The sequence below is a fragment of the Tamandua tetradactyla genome, chromosome 4 (genome assembly GCF_023851605.1).
Source record: "Tamandua tetradactyla isolate mTamTet1 chromosome 4, mTamTet1.pri, whole genome shotgun sequence".
NCBI classification, from domain to species: domain Eukaryota; kingdom Metazoa; phylum Chordata; class Mammalia; order Pilosa; family Myrmecophagidae; genus Tamandua; species Tamandua tetradactyla.
The window spans coordinates 26,844,443-26,864,273 of NC_135330.1; the positions used below are offsets into that span (position 1 = coordinate 26,844,443).

Sequence of the window (19,831 nt, forward strand, 5' to 3'; positions counted from 1 at the left end):
GAGTCATTGACATATGAGTGAAATTTAAAGCCATGAAACTGGATGAGATTAATAAGGGTGTGAATATAGATGGACAAGACCATCATGAGCTGAGACCTGGGACACTCCAATGTTAAGACATCAGGGAGAAGAACAGGGATCAGCAAAAGAAACTGAGAAGGAAATATTGAAATATGTAGGAAGAAAACAAAGAGTGTGGTGTTCTGCAAGCCACATGAAGAAAATGTAACATGAAACGTCAATTGTGTCAACTACTACTGCTAATTCAAGTAAGATGAGAACTCAAAATTTTCCCCAGGATTTAATAATATGGTTACTAGTTATCTTCATTGGAACAACTTTAGTAGACTGGTGGAGATAATCCTAACTGAAATAGTTTAGGAGAAAAAGAAATGGGGATGAGAATGGACAAGTTTTCAGGAGCTTTTCTTCAGAGTGGCAAAGAAATGGAGCCCTATTTGCAAAAGAAATGGATCTAGACAATATTTTTTTAATTTAGTATGAGAGAATTGACAGCAAGTTTGTATGCAATAGGAATGAGCCACACAGGAAGCAAATATTGGTGATTTAGAAGAGAGGATAAATGTTCTGAAGAAATATCCTTGAGTGGGTGAGTGAGGTTGGGATCTAGTACCTAACTAAATAAATTAGGCTTATAAAGGAGAATGGAAAGTTTTACATATATGGTAAAGAACAGGAAAAAAAAAATGGGTGCAAATACTCCTAAGTGGAGAGATGTGGTAGTGAGTATAAAAGTTCTCTTCTTATTGATTCAACTTTCTAAGTAAAACAGGAAGCAAGGTCATCATCTCAGAGTAAGGTTAGGGGTGAAAGTGTTAGAGGGTTTGCTGAGAAAAGAGATACTATGAAATAATCATCTAGGAGATGGGGAGAGTGAAAGGATAAGGAATATATAATATTTACTGATCGTATTAACAACCCACTTGGGTTCATAATCATAAATTTGAAAGGAGATTAAATAGCACGATTATGAGTTTTTCTTCTGCCATTTAAACCATATGAGTGCAGGCATGGAAAAGGCAGAAGGTTAAATTTAACCAGGATTTTGGTTTTACCATGTTTGGTAAATGGAATTATATACCCCAGTGTGGGGGCGGGGATGGTGTATTTAATCTTAACCCATTTCTGTGAGTGTAAACCCATTGTAAATAGGACCTTTAAAGATGTTATTTTTAGTTAAGGTGTGGCCCAACTGAATGAGTTTGAGCTTCAATCCAAATTACTGAAATCCTATAAGTAGAATGAAACCAGACATAGACAGAGAAAGCCACAGAAAGAGCCAGAAACTAGAAGTCAGTGGAACCTAGAAGAGAAAGAAGAAAATGCTGCCATGAAATAGAAAAGCCAAAAACCCAACCATCACTGGTAGCCAGCCCCAGAATGTCACTGTCTTCAGGAAGTAGAGACAGCTTAGGTGGTATGTGGGGCCTAATGGGGTTAGGAGTATAGGAGACATGAAGTAATATCAGGGTTATGTTATCAGCTCGTAAACAGGAATAAGGGGCATGATGAGATTATCATGGAGTCAAGGCAACAGGCAGTGGCAAGATAAATATGATTTGAACACCACACTTAAAAACCATTATCCATGCTATGTACAAGGGACTAATGATTAGTGTCCAGAATATATAAAGAATGTATTTTGTGAGAACAGAAAAATAACTCAAAAGGAAAACTGGCAAAAGACAGAGATGGCAAAGGCTATTCAGATAGGAAAATGCCTGAATGCCAACAAACAAGATTAGTTGCTAAATCTTACCAAAAATCAGGGAAATACAAATTAAAGCCACAATAAGATATCATCGTACCTCCATCAAATTGGAAAAAATTCTAAAAGCTTCACAATATTAAGTATTGATAAGAAAATAAAGCAAAAAATAACTGATATATTGGTGGTAGAAATATAAATTGACATAACCATTGGCAATGTGTTCTATAAGAGCAATTTCAATTCTGGGTACATACCCAAGAGAAACTTGCATATATGCAAAAGCATAGCTAAACAAGTATGTTCCTTAATATTAATTTTTATGATAGAGAAAATTATAGCCTACCCACAGGGCTATGAACAGGAGAATGAATAAATACAGTATGGAATAATCATACAATGTAATATTCATTCATTTAAATGTGTGGCAATTTAAATGAATGAATAAGAGCTATACATATTACCTTGAATAAATCTCAAAAATATAACATTGTCTTAAAAAAGCAAGTTACAAAGAATGCACCCAGCATGATATCATTTATATAGCTTTCACAATATGTAAGACATCACTATATATTTTTATAGATTCTGGATCTACTACTTATCATGCGACCTTGGTCAAATTACTGAACTTCTCTGAGTTTCCTCATCAATAAAATGGGGAGGCTATGATAACTACCTCTTAGGATGTTGAAATAATATGACATAATACATAGAAAGTACTTGGAACAGTGCTGGGTACATCATAAGTACTGAATGTGTCAATTATTACCATTACTGTTCTTATTGTTGTTGACATATATAAACAGTTACCAGGAAAGATAAAAACCTATCAACCTACCTCATGATTGACATTACTTTTGGATAGGGCTGCACAGGTTTCAACTATATCTATAATATACTCTTTAAAAATAGTTTGAATTTAAAATGGAGAATCTCAGTGAGAGATGAAAGAATGTTGTAGATACTTATACTATAGTCTATGTTAACACCTCAACACTCTCCAGTGTTGCAAAGGACAGAAGCCAACCCAGGATTTGCCCTGTTCTTAAGAATTGCCGTGAGATGACTTCATGTCTCCCGTCTTACATTTTAAGCATTGTAGGAGCAACTATATCACATATTTAACTGATCAGTGAATAAATAACCAGGAACCATTTTGAATTACAGCCTTCCAATTTAGTAGAAATTGTAAAATTAACCTTAACCAAACATATATAAGGAACATATATCACCCTATTATCAAAGGAACAACCTCTAAACTTCCCTTCTGGGCTTCATTCCCAGGACAGATGTGGAACTCATGGTAGTATGAGTAGCACTGTTCAGAAAAAGGACATTGTGGAATACACACTGACAGAAACAGGCTACTCCAAGCTAGGGTCTGAACAAAAGGGTCCTAGCATTTAATAGGGGCTGAAGGGAGGGAAAGGAGGAAGGACTATCAGTAGGAAATTACTGAGTACTGAGTCAGAGTGGAGAAAAGTGTCTTCAAGTCTCCCCATCTTCCACTTAAAAGGAGGTCTCAGCAGAAGTGTCTAGTGAAGGCCTTGACTGAGGACTCCAAATAAGCTGGTCTCCAGATAGAGGAGCTTTGGCTACCAATGCAGATAATCCATAACAGCATGGCCAGCCAAGGGAGTCTGAGTCCTTGTCTGCAACTCCCTTCAGACACTGGCTATGCATCAACTCTGGTGTAGAGAGGGCAGCTTTCCCCCATAAGGCCTGCCAGGTAAAGTCTCTGTAATTGCCTATGGCCAGACCTGAAATATCATGCATGGTATTTTGTCAGCAGTCAGGCTCCTCGTAGCCATTTCTAGCCTAAGACCAACTCACAAAAGTAGGGTTGGCAACCTCTAGCAAGGGGTCTGTCTGATCTTTGACTCTTGCTCTTCTAGGGTATTAGAAAAGTTGTAGGGAGGGTGATGACCTGAGCTAATCCCTGTAAAGCTCAGAAGACAGGAAGGGAGAATGTGAGAACAGGGTTTTATGACTTGTTCAGGCAACAATCATTTCAAGCACTGAGTAGGATTATTATCCTTATGATCACATAGAGAGTAGGAAGACAGGGCACAGAAGAAATGCTGACATATGTAAGGTAGTGAAGAGACAAAGTATTTGAGAGAGCAATCCAAGTGACATCATCAGAGCAACATGTTCTCTCGCCCACCTTTTTAATAACATCTGCCTTGACTGGGTTAAGTGTTAACTTGCCTGGTGACAAAATTGAACCAAGAATCATATATCTTTCAAGGTCTTTTCCTGCTCTGACAGTAATTCCATGTTTCTCTGCCAGGGGAAATCACAGTGTGAACATACTGATGATCTCTGGGCATTAGAATAAGCATACTAAGTTGCATACTTGCTGATATGAACAATCAACAGAATGGAATCTGAAGAATGCTACAGAAGTAAAAGTTGAAGAGTTCCCTAGGAAAGCTGCCCTGACTCCTTCAGAAAAAAAAAAAAAAGTTTAAATACATCATGAGTTAGAACACCTAAGAGGATAAATGCCCAGGTGTCAGGTTGGGAGAAATTAATTTCAATGGAATTCACAAGATCGGGCTTCTCTAAATGAAGTAGAAAATGGAAATGTCCATAATGAGGCTAGAGGACTGGGTTAGGAGTTGCTTTCCAGCCTTTCCGAAATAAGGATGTCTTTGTGCCCCTCTTCTGGGATACTACTTGGCAGATCTGGAGAACAAAGTAGGAATGAACCATCCAGCCTCATACAAACTTGCTCTGACTTTCAGGTCCTGATTGTTACTTTGCCCAAGACAGCAGGCAGCAGGCAGCTTTTCCTCATTCAGCATCCTTCACATAGCCCCATCTGATTCCATTCTCGTGGTATTGACTATCACTCTTGTCTCCACTCTTGTCTCCAGCTCTCTCTTCTACAGTATAAATTCAAATGATTCCTTTGGAATTTTTTAGAAAAATTAGCTGTGTTTTTTATTCATGATTATAAATGAGGCCACATATTAGCAGCATCCCATTCTTCTCAACAACAATAAATCCCATGGAGTTTCTTTCTTCAAGGTTATGACTAACATCTTCTGGACTCTCCCTTTAATGCAGTTAATGGTGGCAAGTGTCCCTTTCCAAGTTGTGAGACCCAACACAGCTAACTGCTGACTTTCAGTTTTATATAATGCTCAAAGATGATTGGAGAAATTGTTGCAGTTGAAAACAAATTGAAGAGAATTCTATCATTTCCTTTCAGATGTGTATGATGATAAGAAATCCCTGGAATAGAGGAAGCAATAATTTGCCCCAGCCGTCTTTTAATTCCACTTCCATTTGTATAAACGGGAACCTCTTGAACTTTGGAAAGATCATCCTCTAAATCTTGGACCTATCAACCCTTTAAAGGTAATAGGAAAGGATATACTTCCTTGAAAATAAGTTCCTCTAAGCATTGATTTCAGACTTGGCGTGTGCTTAATATAAATGATTATGAGAATATATCAATAAAACGGAACACAGCCAGTATGAATGAAGTGCATGGGTACCTGGACCATTAAGGTTTTTCTCTCCTAAGAGGAAATTACTCTTCATTTCAGTAAAATAAATTAAAATTTTAGCTTTCCTTGGTTCTTTTAAGGTTTTACTTTCAAAACATTGCTTCTCTTTCTTTCATTTATAACAGTGAAGGAAAAAAAGATAAAACTGTTCTTAGCTAAGTCTTTCCTTCATCAGAATGGAAGGTTTTTGTGGTAGCAAGATATGGATTATTACTATTAATACATGTAACGCTATTGACTTGGGAAAACATAGGTTATTTCAGTGCCCACAGTGCTTGTGGCTAGTACATAGTGAATGCTCATGAAAAGCACTTTGAATAAATCGAAAGCGACATCAGAGAAATAGTAGTATGCAACTATTTTGTGACAGTGACCTGTAGGACTTTAAATCTAAGTAATTTCTGCTATCCCTGATGCTCTATCAGTCCCCCTTCTTTCTGTCTTACAAAGTGGGCTTAATTATAAGCCCATGTTATAAGTTTGTTTGGATTTTAATTTATTGTTTTGTTAAATTTTCTTTCTTTGGGGGAGAGGAAGAGGCTGAGTGGAAAGTGATGTCAAATAGTATATCAACTATTATAGCAAGGTGAGATTTAAAACACTTTGATTTAGGCACTTGTAATTTTGTAAAAGGAATAAGTTCAAACTTGGTTTATCGTTGGTCAGAGATGAACAGTGAAGTTACTCATGACATTGGGGGGTTCTAAAGGAAACCACTAGGTACCAATCTTGGCTTCAAAGGTACTATCACTGAGAACAAATTATTTAATCTCTTTATGCCTTAATTTCCTTACCTGTTGTTTTGGTTTGCTAAAGCTGCCAAAATGCAATATCTAAGAAATGGGTTGGCTTTTACAGTGGGGATTTATTAACTTACAAGTTTACAATTTGGAAATCATGAAGAATGTCCAAATCAAAGGCATCAATAGAATGATACCTGAACTCTGAAGACCAGCTACCAGCAAGTTTGGACTCCACTGTCAGATAGCAAAGCACATGGCAACGTCTGCTGATCCTTCTCTCCTGGTTTCATAGCTTCCTCTCTGAGCTTCTGTGTATTTCTCTCTTTAAGCTTCTTTCCTAGCTTCTATGTGGGTGTTCTCTAAACTTCTCAGGAGCTCTTTTTCTGTCTTTCATCCTCTTATAAAGGACTCCAGTAAGAGGATTAAGGCCCATCTTGAATGGGTCATCATAATCAAAAGGTTCCATGCACAATAGGTTACACCCATAAGGAAAGAATTGAAAGAACCTGATCTTTTCTGGGGTACAGATAGCTTCAAACCATCACACCTGTAAAACTGAATAACAGTATTTGTCTCTTAATGTTGTTGTGAGTCTTACTACATGTGAACACTCAGTATGGTGCCTGATCAGTATATGTTCACAGAAAGTGGGTCATATACATCCTTTTCTCAATTCTCTGGGAAATTCAAATAGAAGTTAAAAAGTTTCCCTGAATTCTCTAAATAATTGCTGCTATTTCGATGTAGCTACAAAATATAGGAAAGAGGAAAGCCAAGAAAAGAAGTGAAAGACTGGAGAAAATGATATTATTTTCAGAATTCTATTGTAGATTCTTCATAGCAGTAGGTACAGAGAAGATTTAAAAGCAACCCAAGTATTTTGGTAAAGGTGAAGGGAAGCAAGCCTGAAGGTAGAATTCCTCTTAGGTACTCTTCTCCTTCTGGGTGGGGATTGCAAAGCTTTATATTTCATTGACAGAAATGTGTGGGGCAGCTCTACAGGAAGATTTCAGGTTGTCAAAATCTTGTCTTAGTATACCTTATTAGTTGATTCTCTCTATCATACTACCAATGGGCTTCAACTGTAATTTTAATTGTTGTTAAGAGGTTATAGGGAAGTCTAGGATATCTTGTTCTTGTTGTCCCTGGAAGATGGGACCTGCCCACTTCTGGCCAATGGAAAAATATAGCCAGGAAATGCTCCTAGCCTTTCTCCTGGTTAGGGCAAAAGCCCTAAACTGATAAACTAAATTAACTAACTAACCCTTCCCCTACCTAGCCAGCTAACTAATAAATAAACCACTTAGGACAGCCAGAATGGAATTGTAGGTAGAAACGATTTAGAGCTATGTATATATTTTGAATATTATTACAAGTGAATTTTGTGTGTGTACATACACACACAGACACTAACGCCCATACTTTTCATTAATTTAGCCCCTGCTTGAATGCCTTCTCTTCCTCTCTGGCTATCCAACAATCACTGGATCTTCTTAAGATCCAGCTAAATTCCTCCCTCATCCATTCATCCACAGTTCCATTCTGGGTAACTCTGGTTTCTCTTGCCTCACCTTCTTCTGAACTGCACTTATGCCCACATCCCATAACTTTAAAGTCAATAATCTTGTCCTTCTCCACAACGAGTAGTAGTGGGATCATGATGAGCTAGCCCTGTAATATTGGCCAGTTCACTCTATATTTCTGGATCCCTTTTCTCATCTTTGTTTCTCCTCAAGTTTCCTCCACTCCACTTCTTGATTCCAGTCCTATCCTAGGATGATCACATTGAAAAAAAAAAAAGTGATCATATTGTTCCATATCTTAAAAAGCCTCTGTTTTCTCCCTGTGCCAAACACTTTTAGCTTAATAATAAAGATCTTTCAAAATCCCAACTTGCTGACATGTCCCCTCATACCATGTCACTTATATGTGGATAATCACAACACCATGAGATAAATGCAAAGGTGGGGATATATATAGGGTACAATAAGAAAACAGAGAAAGCTAGCAAGACTATTTTAAAGGCAGATTGAGGAATCTTAGGAAATGTGTGATGAATGAAATGATGAATATTAATATGTCTGTTTCCCAATTCATCTTTGAACTTATCAATGGCAGGAAATGCATCTTACTCATCTATTTATCCCTTGTGACTAGCAGTGTACCTGGAACAGACTAGGTGGTCAATAATTGTTTGTTGAATGGATGAAATAATTAATATGTAAAGCAAGGGTTTGGACTAAAGGCCCTTGAATTAACTTTCAAATTCTAAAACCATGTCATCTTTGTGGAAGTGACAGATATGTTACAAAGAAAATGATTAAAAATTTAGCGGGGGTGGAAATCAAAGACTAATGTAACTAAGGCTGCTAGAGCATATTTTCTCTCCTCTTTCAAAGTATTTCTGAAAATAAGGTTAATAAGATTTTAAATTAGGGCTGAAAGCTTGAAGGCAGAGAAGATCTGGAGATGAGAACAGTGGGACTAAGAAATTATGTTAAGTAACAATTTTTGAGAGGTTGTAGGCTTACAGAAAAACCATGCAGAAAATACAGCTTCTGATTACCCACTCACACATACAGTTTTATTATTATATTTTTTACTCCAGTTATCAAACATTTTTTCTCATAGAAGTTGGAGAGTTACAGAAGAATCAGACAAATAATACAGAGTTCCCATATGCCCCCATAAATCATTTTTTCCCTATTATTAATATTTTGCATTAGTGTGATACCTTTGTTATAACTACTGAAAGAACATTACCATAAGTGAACTGTAAACTATAATCCATAATTTACATTAGGGTTTACTGTTTGTATTTTTTTAATTAGTCTGGCAACATACAAACAACCTAATTACTCCATCATTAATCACATTTATATACATAATCTAGTGAGGTTCTTTACATTCACAATGTTGTGCTGCAATCACAATCATCCATTTCCAAAGCTTTCCCACCATCCCAAAAATAATCTCTAAACCATTTAAGCATTAATTCCCCTTGTCTTTACCCCAGCCCCTGGTAACCTGTATTATAATTTATGACTCTAAGAATTTGCTTATTCTAATGATTTCATATCAGTGAGGTTGTAGAATATTTATTCTTTTGTGCCTGGTTTATTTCACTCAACATGATGTCTTCCAAGTTCATCCATGTTATCACATGCATCAGAAATGCATTTCCTTTTCATGGGTGAATACTATTTCATTGCATGATTATACCATATTTTGTGTATCCATTCATTGGTTCATGGACACTTGGATTGCTTCCATATTTTGGCAATTGAGAATAATGCCACTATGAACAGTGATTTCAAATATCTCTTCTAGTTCCTGCTTTCATTTCTTTTGAGATATACCTAGAAGTAGGATTGTCAGGTCATATGGTGATTTTATGTTTCAATTTCTGAGGAGTCACCAAATTGCTTTCCATAGTGGCTATACCATTTTACATTCCTATTCATTTCCCCACATTCTCTCTAGCACTTATTTTCCATTTTTTAAAAAAGAAAAGCTATTCTAGAGAGTATGAAATGGTATCTCATTGGGGTAACATGAAAAAATCATGCTAAAAATACAGAATTCCCACAAACCATTCTGTTAACAATACCTTGCATTAGTGTGGTATAAGTGATGAAATATTTTTTTTTATAATTGTACTGTTATTTATAGTCCATGGTTTATATTAGGGTTCACTATTTGTGTTGTACACTTTTATTTATTTTTAAATTTTTACTCTGGCAACATATACAACCTAAAAATTTCCCTTTTAACCACATTCAAATATATAATGCAGTGCTGTTAATTACATTCATAATGTTGCGTTACCATTGCCATCATTCATTACTGAAATTTTCTATTACCCCATATAGAAACTCTGCACGGTTAAAGCAGTCACTCTATTCCCTAACTCAACTCCCTCACAAGGTAACTTATATTTTAATTTCTGCTCTATCAATTTGCTTATACTAATAATTTTATGTCAATGAGATGACACAATATTTGTCCTTTTGTATCTGGATTATTTCCCTCAGTATGATGTCTTCAACATGATGTTGTTGCATGTATCAGGACTTCGTTCCTTTTCACACTGAATAATACTCCATTGTATGTATATACCACATTTTGTTTACTCAGTTCATTCGCTTCCATCTTTTGGCAGTTTTGAAAAACGTTGATATTAACATTAGTGTGCAAATATCTGTTTGAGTCTGTGCTTTCAATTCTTTGGGGGGTGTATACCTAGTAAATGGACTGTCAGATCATGAAGTAATTATATATTTAGGTTTCTGCACAACTGCCAAGCTGTCTTCCACCATACATGCAACATTTTACATTCCCACCAGCAATGAATGAGTGTTCCAATTTCTCTATATCCTTTCTAACACTTGTAATTTTCTGTTCTTTTAATAGTAGCCACTCCAGTGGGAGTTTTAAAATAGAATCTCATTGTGATTTTGATTCATTTCCATAGTAGCTAGTGATGAGCATCTTTTCATGTACTTTTTAGCTATGTATATCCCCTCTTTGGAGAAATGTCTTTTCAAGTATTTTGCCCATTTTTAAAGATTGGGTTGCTTGTCTTTTTACAAACACATTGTAGTGTGTTTTGTATTGTAGGGTTTCTTTATATATTCTGAATTCTGAACCCTTATCAGATATGTGGCTTTCAGATATTTTCTCCCATGGAGTAGGTTAGTCTTTTCATCTTCCTGACAAAGTCCTTCGATACACAGAAGGACTTTTACTTTTTATAAGGTCCCATTTATCTATTTTTCTTTTGTTGTTTGTGCTTTGGGTGTAAAGTCTAAAAAAAACCATTGCCTAACAAAAGATCCTGAAGACACTTCCCTATATTTCCTTCTAGGAGTATTATAGTCCTGGTTCTTATATTTAGGTCTTTGATCTGCTTTGAGTCCATTTTTGTCTATGCTGTGTGTTTTAGATTTTTAAGCTGCTGGAATGCAATATACCAAAAATGGAATGGCTTTTAAAAATAGAATTTATTAAGTTACAATTTTACAGTTCTAAGCCTATAAAAATGTCCAAACTAAAGCATCCAGATAAAGATACTTTAATTCCAGGAAGGCCAAAAAATGGGTCAGGAATGCCTATGTCAGCTGGGTAGTGACATGGCTGGCATCTGCTGGTCCCTTGCTCCTGGGCTCCGTTGCTTTAAGCTTCTGTTCCTGTGGAGGTTCCTTATTTTGCTTCTCCAGGACTGGCTTTCACCTCATGGCTTCTGTTTTAGTTTATAAGCTGCCAGAATGTGATATGCCAGAAACAGAGTGACTTTTAAAAAGAGGACTTTATGGAGTTGCAAGTTTACAGCTCTAAGGCTATGAAAATGTCAAAATATGGCAAGGCTATAAGAGTGTCCAAATTAAGTTGGTTCTGGTGGCTCTAAAGCTCTTTGCAAATGGCTTCCTCTTAAAGGGCTCCAGTAAGCAATAGCATCTTGAATGGGTGGAGACACATGCCCATGGAAACCATCTAATCAAAAGTTACCACCCACATTTGTATGGGTCACATCTCCATGGAAATAATAAAAAATGATACCATCCAGCAATAGTGAAAGAGGATTAAAGGACATGGCTTTTCTGGGGTACACAATAGATTCACTTGGCTCTCTCCAGGTTCTGGCTTGCTTAACATCTCATGGCAACATCTTCTGAGTCCAAGCATCTCCAAACATCTGTATCTCTGTTCTCCAAGTGTTGGCATCTGTGTCAGCTCTGCTATGAGGTTTCTATTGGCTCTGCCATTTCTAAGGTTTCTCCAAAAGTCTCTAGTAAACTAATCAAGAGACACCTGGAATGGCTGGAATCACATCTCCATCTAATCAAAAGGGCACACCCATAATGGGATGCCTCATATCTCCATGCAGATAATGTAATCAAAAGATTCCAGCCTGCAGTGTTGAATAAGAGTAAAAGAAATGGCTGCTCCCACAAGATTGGATTAGAATTAAAACATGGCTTTTCTGGGGTACATACTTTCAAACTGGACAGTGTGAGATAGGGGTTTTCTTTCATTTTTTTTGCATATGGATATCTAGTTCTCCCAGCACCTTTGGTTGAAGAAAGTATTCATTCCCAACTGAGTGGATGCGGCAGCATTGTCAAAAAACCATTGGCAAAAGGAAAAAAAAATCAATTGGCCATAGATGCAAGGTTCTATTTATGATTAGAATTTGATTCCACTGGTCAATCTATCTATCCTTTTTCCACTACCATGCTTTTTTGACCACCACAGCTTTGTACATTTTAAGATCAGTAAGTCTAAGTCTTCTAAATTTGTTCTTTTTCAAGACAACTTTAACTATTTAGGGCCCCTTACCTTTCCATATAAATTTGATGATTGGCTTTTTCACTTCTGCAAAGAAGTCTGTTGGAATAATTATGGGGGTTGCGTTGAATGTGTAAATCATTTTGGGTAAAATTGACTTCTTAACAATATTCTGTGTTCCAATCCATGAACAGATGCTTTCACTTTTTTAGGTCTTCTTTGATTTCTTTCATAATATTTTGTACAGTTTTTGAGTACAAGTCCTTAAGTCTTTTACATCCTTAGTTAGATTTATTCCTATATATTTAATCTTTTAGTTTCTATTGTTAATGGATTTTTTATTCATTTCTTCTTCACATTGTTCATTGCTTATGCATAGAAACATTACTGATTTTCATGTGTTGATGTTGTATCCTGCCACTTTGCCAAAATCATTCATTAGCTCTAAGAACATTGTTGTGGATTTTTCAGGATTTTTTAATAAATAGGATCATGTCATCTGCAAACAGCAAAAGTTTTACTTCTTCCTTTCCAGTTGGATGCCTTTTATTCTTTGTCTTGCCTAATTTCTATGGCAAGAACTTCCAGTATAATGTTGAATAGCAGTGGTGAAGGGGACAAATTTCTCTTGCTCCTGATCTTAGAGGGAAATCTTTCAGTGTTTCACTATTAAATATGATGTTAATGGTCAGTTTTCATGTAAGTCCTTTATCATATTCAGGAAGTTTCATTCTAGTCTTCATTTCCTAAATGTTAGGGAGCTAGGGAATGTTTTCTCCTCTTCATTTTTTTAGCAGAGTTTGAGGAAGATTAATGTTAATTCTTGGAATGTTTGGTTGAATTCCCATGTGAAACCATCTGGTTCTAGGCTTTTCTTTTTTGGAATACTTTTTTTTTTTTTTTTTTAAAGAGAGAGGGAGGAAAGGAAGGAAAGACAGAGAAGGAAGGAAGGATGGAAGGAAGGAAGGGAAACATCTTTAAACATTTTCTTGTTTTATTATATTTTGTTTGTTTGTTTGTTTTTTACATGGGCTGGGGCCGGGAATCGAACACGGGGTCCTCCGGCATGGCAGGCAAGCACTCTTGCCCGCTGAGCCACCGCGGCCCGCCCACTTTTTTGGAATACTTTTGATCACTGATTCAATCTATTTACTTATTATTGGTTTGTTAAAATATTCTATTTCTTCTTGAATAAATGTAGGTAGTTTTCATGTTTCTGGGAATTTGTCTGTTTAATCTAGATTACCTCATTTGTTGGCATATAACTTTTCATGGTATCCTCTTATAATCCTTTTTAATTCAGCAAGGTCAGTTACAATATCCCCTGTTTCGTTTCCTATTTTTGCTTCTTGGTCCTTTATCTTTTTTTTTTTTTTTTTTTTTTTTGTCAGCCTAGCTAAAGATTTGTTGATTCCTTTTATCTTTTCAACAACCAACTTTTTGTTTTGTTGATTCTATCTTCTAATTTTCTATTTCTTTTATCTCTGCTCTAATCTTTGTTATTTCCTTTATTCTGCACACTTTGGCTTTAATTTGCCTTTCTTTTGTACATCCTTTTGAGGTTAGTTCTCTGATTTTTGACCTTTCCTCTTTTTTAATGTATGCATTTAGAGATATGAATTCCCCACTCTGCATGGCCTTTGCTGCATCTCATAAGTTTTTTTTGTTGTTGTTTTGTTTTGGTGGAAATCAGGTCAGGAGTGTTTTGCTGTTGTTTGTTTGTTTTTGTGTTTTTGTGGCATAGAACCTTGAATAGGGAGTGAGATCTTGCTGGTTTGTACAGGTTGGTGGGGTGCTCTGATATATCCCAGAGTAGCTTGGGCAGAAGAATAAAAAGTATTTGCAAAATTTCTCTGAGGGTCTGAGGAGAAAGGTGGAAATATTAAACTTCCCACCTGGGGAAGACTTGATATGCTCACATTCATTAGTGACTACTAATTTGATGGGAGCAGAGCCTCAATTGTGGGGCTTGCTTTTATGAAATTCATTTCTTCAAAGGAGAAACTAAGCCCACTTGTGATTTTGCCTGAAGAGTCACTCCTAGAGAACCTCTTTTATTGCTCAGATGTGGCCTCTCACTCTAAGCCAACTCAGCATATGACTCTCAGGGGTGTAAATCTCCCTGGTAAACATGTGACATGACTTAGGGGATGAGCCTGGCTCTGTCATTTTGAATATGAGAAAGCCTTCTTGACCAAAAGGGGGGACAGAAATGAAATAAAGTTTCAGTGGCTGAGAGATTCCAACTAGAGCGAAGAGGTCATTCTGGAGGTTATTCCTATGCATTACATGAAATGCAAAGGGGATATCCACCTTTCAATTTTTGGTATAGTGGAGTAGCTAAAGAGAACTACCTGAAAGTGTTGAACTGTAATCCAATAGCCTTGATTCTTCAAGATAGAATTCAATTCTCATGTTTTACACATTATAGTTAGTCCACATAAGTGAGGCATTATAATATCTGTCTTTTCATTTCTTGCTTGTTTCATTCAACATACTATACTCAAGGTTCATTCACCTATTTGCAGGTCTCATCACTTCCTCCTTACAGCCACTCAATATTCCATTATACGTATACACCACAGTTCACCCTTATGTTCTTCAGTCAATGTATGCTTAGGCCACCTCTATCCATTACAAACGGTGAATACTGCTACCATAAACACCAGTGTGCAAATGTCCATTTATATCCCTGCTTTCACTTCTTCTAAGCATATACCTGGTAACAGGGTTGCAGGATCATATGGCAACCCTATACTTGGCCTTCTGTGGAACCACCACACTGCCCTCCAGAGGGGCCGCACCATTGTATTTCCCTACCAACAGTGAATAAGTACATCTCTCTCTCCACATTTTCTCCAGCATTTGTATCTCTCTGTTCACTTTTAAACAGTTTTACTCACATATCATACAATCCAACTGTTCTAGTTTGCTAGCTGCTGGAATGCAATATACCAGAAACAGAGCAGCTTTTAAAAGGGGGGAATAATAAGTTGCTTGTTTACAGTTCTAAGGCTGAGAAAATGTCCCAATTAAAACAAGTCTATAGAAATGCCCAATCTGGTCTAGCCTCCCTCGGGAGCTCAAAGTTGGTTACCCCACGTCCAGAACCCGCGCTCTTGCAGAGGGCGCTGGACAGATTGAAGCCATGGCCATTCTTTTTGCTGTTGTTGCCAGGGGAACCACTATCCTTGCCAAACATGCTTGGAGTGGAGGAAACTTCCTGGAGGTGACAGAGCAGATTCTGGCTAAGATACCTTCTGAAAATAACAAACTAACGTACTCACACGGCAATTATTTGTTTCATTACATCTGCCAAGACAGGATTGTTTATCTTTGTATCACTGACGATGATTTTGAACGTTCTCAAGCATTTAATTTTTTGAATGAGATAAAGAAGAGGTTCCAGACCACATATGGTTCGAGAGCACAGACAGCACTTCCATATGCCATGAATAGTGAGTTCTCAAGCGTCTTGGCTGCACAGTTGAAGCATCACTCCGAGAATAAGGGCCTAGACAAAGTGATGGAGACACAAGCACAAGTGGATGAACTGAAAGGAATCATGATCAGAAACATAGATCTGGTAGCTCAGCGGGGAGAAAGATTGGAATTGTTGCTAGATAAAACAGAAAATCTCGTGGATTCATCTGTCACCTTCAAAACGACCAGCAGAAATCTTGCCTGAGCCATGTGTATGAAGAATCTCAAGCTTACTATCATCATCATTGTCATATCAATTTTCCCAGGAAAGAGCAACAACTCCACTGATTTCTCTCCCAACTAAGAAAAAATAGTGGAATTCAGGTGTTCATCTATATCATTGTGTCACCTCTCTGTGGTGGATTTACATGGCCAAGCTGTGTGAAGAAATAAGAAAGAAAGAGTTATCATTACCAAGGATATGAGAGAATAAGGAGTTAAAAGCAATCCATGTGATTCAAGCCGTTCACGACTGACAGATGGTATCTGTTAGTCTCTTCAACCCTCTTGTCACTTTTTTAATCTTGTTCTATGCCTCCAGATTTATCTTTGTCCTATCAACCAGTTTATCACAGTGCACTTCAGATTGAACCATTCATTGCAGCATTAGCCTTAAACAGGCGTTTGTTTCTTTGTTGTAACTAGTATCTACTTAGAGAAATATTTTTTGTTTTAATTGCACAAAGCTGTCACCAAGGTGGAAATTACCAGGTTTATGAGCTGTGTCCTAAAACCAAGGAAGGACTTTATATATTAACACAAGCATTCAAGAGACAATTAGTATTGCTTACATCTCATCCTAATGTCTTTTGTTATTGAAGAGTTTTAGGTGCTTCAAACAATATAAATGAAGAGTAGTTGTTATTTTGAGAATTGTAATTAATTGTTGGTGCTGCTTGTTTTTAGGAGCCCAGACAGATTAAGTATTCTAAAACATTATATTTCAATCAGAGGGGGAGCATTTTGCTAGCCTATTAGAAGCACACACAATTATCACTGTTCTCTTAGTATTCGCTTTCAGAAATAAAGTTCAGTGTGCTGATCCTTTACAATACAATGAATGGCTTGATAAACGATTTTCACATTGCAATTGGTTTGAGCAGATGATGGTTTAAATATTGTTGCAAATTGTGCTTTTTTTTATATTCCTTTTTCCTCTGTGGATATTTAGGGCAATGGTATTGTTAATACTGGTAATGGAAGGGCTGGAGGGGCAAATTGCTCTGGCTCACCAAAGGAAAAACATGAAAACCAAGTTGGATGTGCTAGCATTTTAGATGTATGAAGAGAGGTATTGTGGGAAATTTTTTCCATTCTGGGAAAAGCCCAAACTGAATAGAGTCACCAGTCAAATCCAGGGTTTGGGTTTGACTGTTGTTGAATAATAGTTTGAGCATCCTTTGTGGGCTAATAAATTCTTTAATCTGCATAGTTTTGAAGAATTATTTTGTGAAACTATGAGTGGACAGTATGATGTATAGAAGCAACATAAAACAATTTAACATTCATTTAACTGCAGTGTAAGAAAAATGGGCTATAATCATACTGCTTAGGTTACTCTGCCACCTATTATCTAGTGTGTATTTTTGGTGTGTATCTGAAAGGAGGATATCTGTTCCCCTAGATCTAATTGCATTTATGCATCAGTAAGTGCTTTTAAATAGAAATTATATCTGACTATTTTCAAAAGAAAAGGATAAATTAGTCTGTAGAATATAGTCACCTGTTCTGCCTATTCACGTGCCTTGAATGTATCACATAATCTGGCTCATAGTTCCTGTTCTTCCATCTAAACCTCTTGATTCATGCTATCTATTTCATTTGTTCTAAGTATATCTTAAGCCCGCTCTTTAACTGTCGATCATGCATAGCACAAACAGTTTTCCAGTCCTCTTTAACAGCACAAATACATTTTAATTGCATCCGCATTTTCTATAAGAAAACTGAATTTGTTCTAATAAAACATTCGGCACTTCTGAATAATAGTTTCTAAATGTCTTTAATCCAACGAAAAAGGTTTTAAGCTTATTTCCCTTTCTTATACACATCTGAATAAAAATTAATTTGCATGTTTTAGGGATCAATTACTTAACTGTTCCTTGATCTATTTATGTATAAGAATGCTTTTTAAAGCACGTCTTGTTTTAAATAATGAGCAAACTGAAGAAATTAATAAAACTTAAGAGTAATACGAAAAAAAAAAAAAAGAAATGCCCAATCTAAGGCATCCAGGAAAAGATACCTTGATTCAAAAAGGCTGATGAAGTTCAGGTTTTCTCTCTCAAGTGGAAAGGCACATGGCAAACACAGTCAGGGCTTCTCTCTCTGCTGGAAGGGCACATGGTGAGCATGGCATCATCTCTTAGGTTCCTCTCCAGCTCCCCAGGAGGTGTTTTCCTTCTTCCTCTCCAAAAGTCGCTGGCTGGTGGACTCTGCTTCGTGGTTCTGCAGAGTTCTCTGTTGTGGCTTTTTCATGACTCTCTCATTCCTCTCTGCTCTCTGAATCTCTTGGCTTTCTCTCTTGCTGTTCTCTAGCTTTTTCCAAAGTGCTTCTTTTTTTTAAAGGATTCCAGTAAAACCAATCAAGATCCACATAGAATAGGTGGAGACACATCTCTATCTAATCAAGTTTAATGCCCACACAGGTTGAGTCACATCTCCATGAAGATAAACTAATTAAAGTTTCCAACATATAGTACTGAATAGGGATTAGAAGAAATGGCTGCCTTTGTAAAATGGGATTAGGATTAAAACATGGCTTTTCTGGGGTACATACATCCTTTCAAACAAGCACACCAACCTAAGTAAAAAATCAGTGGTTCTCAGTATAACCACATAGCCATGAATTCACCACCACAGTCTATATGAGGCCATTTTCATTTCTTCTGCAAAGAGCCCTATAGCTTTGGCATATTGCCTTTATTATATTCAGTGAAAGCAAATTACAATGTTACTGTTAATTATAGTATACATTGTTTATATTCTTTCCTTTATACCATACAATTTTCAACACCTTGCAATACTGACATTCATTTGTTCTCCCTCACACCAAAACTTTCTTATATTTGTACATTTAATCATCATTTTCACTCTAGGCATTGCTATGTTATAACATCAAAGTTTTTATCCTCTATCTTTCTTTCTGCAGTCACACATGCCCCCAAAACCTCCTCTCATAATCGTACTCACAGTCAGATTCATTCAATGTGCTTACAGTATTGTGCTACCATCAGATAGCATTGTGCCATCCATTTCTGAATCTCTAAAATCAGTACTTTTGAACACTTTGTACTCCTTCAGAATCAAATGTCCAATCTCTACCCTCTTTCTATCTCCTGATAATCTGCATTCTCAGCTTTAACCCCAAAAGTTCATTCATTAATGTTAGCTGATATTAGTGAGATCATGCCGTATTTGTCCTTTTGTTTCTGGCTAATTTCATTCAACATAATGTCCTCAAGTTTCATTCACAATGTTACATGCTTCATGACTTTATTCTGTTTTACAGCTGCATAATATCCCACAGTTTGTTTAGCCATTCATCCATTAATGGACATTTGACTGTTTCCATCTCTTGGCAATGACACTACAAGCATCAGTGTGCAAATGTCCATTTATGTCCCTGCCTTCATTTCCTCCAAATATATACCTAGTAATGGGATTGCTGGATCATATGCAGTTCTATATTTAGCTTCCTGAGGAATCACCAAACTACCTTCCAGAGTGGTTGAATGATTCTCCATTGCCATCAACAGTGAATAAGTGTGCCTTTTACTCCACATCCTCTCTGGTACTTGTCATTTTCTGTTTCTGTTTTTTTTTTTTTTTAAATGGCTGTTCTAGTAGGTGTGCGATGATATTTAATTGTGGTTTTGATTTGCATTTCTCTAATAGCCAGTGGCATTGAACGTCTTTTCATGTGTTTTTAAGCCATTTGTATTTCCTCTTCATTAAAGTGTCTGTCCCTAACTTTTGCCCATTTTCTAATTGGGCCATTTGTCTTTTTTTGTTGTTGACTTGTAGGATTTATTTTTGCGTTCTGGGTATTAAACCCTTATCTGATA

At 36.6% G+C, this 19,831-nt stretch overlaps 1 pseudogene; it reads left to right on the top strand.

Annotated features, from left to right (window-relative positions):
- Positions 1-15,352: 15,352 nt before the first annotated feature.
- LOC143680184 (vesicle-associated membrane protein 7 pseudogene) lies at positions 15,353-16,071 on the top strand (annotated as a pseudogene).
- The last annotated feature ends 3,760 nt before the right edge of the window (positions 16,072-19,831 follow it).